Source organism: Myotis davidii, unplaced genomic scaffold (assembly GCF_000327345.1).
Source record: "Myotis davidii unplaced genomic scaffold, ASM32734v1 scaffold1372, whole genome shotgun sequence".
Classification (NCBI taxonomy): domain Eukaryota; kingdom Metazoa; phylum Chordata; class Mammalia; order Chiroptera; family Vespertilionidae; genus Myotis; species Myotis davidii.
The window spans coordinates 174,769-178,122 of record NW_006284095.1 but is presented as its reverse complement, the minus strand read 5'-3'; the positions used below and the strand labels follow the sequence as shown (position 1 = coordinate 178,122).

General features: G+C 41.9%; 1 pseudogene; it reads right to left on the bottom strand.

Annotated features, from left to right (window-relative positions):
• The window catches only part of LOC102753822, a 3,306-nt pseudogene extending 1,228 nt beyond the window's left edge, over positions 1-2,078 (bottom strand).
• Between the last annotated feature and the right edge of the window lie 1,276 nt (positions 2,079-3,354).

Here is a 3,354-nt window from a genome sequence, read left to right as displayed (position 1 = left end):
CGCCGCGGGGCGGGGTGCGCGGCCGAGACCACGCCCCCGGCACCACGCGCATGCGCCTCTGCGTTCTATCTTGATGGCAACCTGGAAGTTCTTTTTTCCTTGGAAAGCTTCATGAAGGGAAAACACGGAGTCACCTTTTTCACTTCTGGGGCCTCATGTTTCCCATGTGTGTTATGCTGTCTGGGACACCAAATAGTTGCCACTAGACCTTTGAGCAGCACCCGGCACACAAAGTAAGAGGCCAGTATACTTTTTCATCTAAGATTGGAATCACTCCTTTAAATGTTAGAGAACGAAAGGCCTGGAATGCCAGGGTAAGGAGCTGTGACTTGCTCTACAGGTGGTCGGGGGCCAGGGGAAGGTTGTGAGAAAGGCGGGAGCAGGGTGAGCCGGGCCTAACTGAAAGCCGCCCCGGAGGATGGCGGGGGCAGGGGTGAGCCGGGGAAGGGTCCCCGTCACGGGGTGGCGGTGGGGCGGCTCGGTCATTACCGAGGAGGTAAGACTGACTATCTGGGTGGACGAGTGTCTAGGAAAAACCGGGTGTCCCCCTCTAGGAGGGTCAGGGTGCCATTGGTGAGACCCCCTTTTGGTCTGTGTGGTTCACCAGCCGCTCCTCTCCCTGCCCCCCAACAGGGTGCAGCTTGGGGCAGAAGGACAGACACACAACGACCACAAACAGGTGTTCTCTCCTCGGTTTAATGGTGGTCAGTGGGATTGCCACACCCCCTTCCCACTACCCTCCCTGCCCCATACAAAATGTGTTGTGGTGTTTTTTGTTTCTGTTTTTAACAGGAAAAGGGGGGTAAAAGCCAGGAATGGGGGAGGAGGGCATAATCTGATATTTTCATACAGTTTTTTTTTATTTTTTTAATATATTATATATAAAACCATAGAGACCAACACCCTCCCTAAACTCCTTTCCCCCTCCCTGGGCGGGGGGTGGGCTGGAGGAGAGCTGGGGAAGGCCCTCCCGGAGTGGGTGGACAGAGAGACAGATATAGATTGGACAGATGTGCGGGGAGAAGGCAGAGGGAAGGGAAGCTGGGACCTGGGGAAGTGAGATTGGAGAAAAGGGCTGGGGCTGCCTCCCTCACCTCCTCCATCAGAGTTATGACACAAGGACACAGAATCCCTGTTTCCACACCCTCCCCCCACCCTAAAACAAACAAATAAATAAATACATAACTAAAAATAAAATAAAAACAACGTGATAACCGTTACATTCTCATGAGAAAGACAAAGTTTTAAAAGACTGAAAATACCCAGTGTTGATCCCTATGCAGGATAAGTATAATCTCTGCAATAAGACCCCCAAAGAGTTACATCAATTGGGAAGATGGAACTTCAACCATAGTCATATGCAGCTAAATCAAAAGACAGCCCTGTCCAGTTTGGCTCAGTGCATAGAGCATTGGCCTATCGACTGAAGCGTCCTGGGTTCGATTCTAGTCAAGGGCATGCACCTTGGTTGGGTTGCAGGCTCCTCCCCAGCCTGGGCCCTGATCGGGATGCATGCAGGAGGCAACCAATTGAAGTGTTTCTCTCACATCAATATTTCTCTCTGTCTTTCCTCTCTCTTCCAATCACCAAACAAAAAACAAAACAAACGAAAAAACCCAACAACTTTAAAATGTTGGGGTTATTGTCTTTGCCGTCCATCAATGGGCTGTAGAATGAATGATATGAGATGGTAGTTCTGAAAAAGCTAGTTCAGTTTGTTCATTAGATTCCACAGATGAGTGAAATCGTATGGTGTTCGTCTTCCTCTGACTGGCTAATTTCAGTTAGCGTAAGATTGTTCAGGTCCATCCGAGCTGTTACAAACGGTGAAATTTCCTTTTTTTAGAGCTGGGTAATATTCCATTGTGTAAATGTGCCAGAGCTGTTTTATCTACTCATATACTGATGCACATTAGGGTTGCTTCCAAATATTGGAGATTTTTAATAATGCTATAATGAACATGGGGGTACATGTAGTCTTTCAAATTAATGTTTCAGGTTTCCTCAGATACATTCCCAGAAGTGGAATTGCTGGGTCATAAAGTAGGTACATTTTTAATTAGTTGAGGTACCGCCATACTGCTTTCTACAATGGCTGCACCAATTTGCATTCTCAACAACAGTGCAAGAGGGCTCCCCTTTCTCCACATCATAGCCAACACTTGCTGTTTGTTGATTTATTGATGATAGCCATTCTGACAGGCGTGAGGTTATAACTCCTTGTGGTTTAAATTTGCATTTCCCTGGTGATTGGTGATGTTCAGCATCTTTTCACAGTCTAGTGGCCATCTGTGTGTCCTTTTTGGAGAAGTGTCTATACTGGTCCTTTATGCATTGTTGTTGTTTTTTTTATTGGAGTATTTTTTTGTGGTGTTGAGTTTCACAAGTTCTTTATAAATTGTGAATATTAACTACTTATCAGATGTATAGATGAGTATGTTCACCCATAATCCGAAAACAGACAGTCCAGTGCAGACTGAAGATACCACAGAAGATTCTAAGGACTTACCAGCCCACAAAGCAAAGCGTGATGTCCAGCTAGCCACTCAAATGGTGATAGCCGCCTCAATATTCTTAAAGAAGAAACTAAAGTATGAAATGAGGGCCACAAGCTAAATTTAGAAGAAGAAAGACATAATAAGACTCAAATTTATCCTCCTATTTATTATGAAAAGTGGGAAATGTCTATAAATTACAATTTTTGAAATATATGTAAATATCCCCAGAATTAAAGCCTTTCAATGGTTAAAATAATTTATTAGTATTTAGTTATTTTATTAATGTTTAAAATCAATATTATCTTGCCAAAATATAATGATCTTATACTTTTTTATACTGAAACATTTATTTTAATAGTTTAAATCACCATCCATACTTAAAATGCTACAATTCCATACACTTAGTTTAAAAAATGTTAGTAAGATATTTATTAAAGTTTTATTTTCTTATATTAAGCAAGTCAATTACTTTAATAGAAACTAAGTTATTTAAAACATTGAATAAGTGATCGAAACACTTCTAAAGTTAGACTCAGGAATCCAAACGTATAGTTTAAAATCATTGTTTTCTTGTGTTACTAATAATATTCAGCATATTTGTGCATCTTTCATTTGGACATTTACACTACTCTGTAATAGTGGAACTCAACCCTATCCTAAGTTATCAGGAGCTAATGGTGTATTTACTCCTGACTTCAATTAGGTGAATTAGCAATAAAAATGTAAGTCATTATAAAATAGAGTCCACTAAGACCATTGTGTTTGATTTCGATTTGGTTATAAGCTCTATTTCAAAATTCCATTAGCTAAATTAGAGGTTTATCCTATAACCCATTTTTCCTACATAAATGGCAAC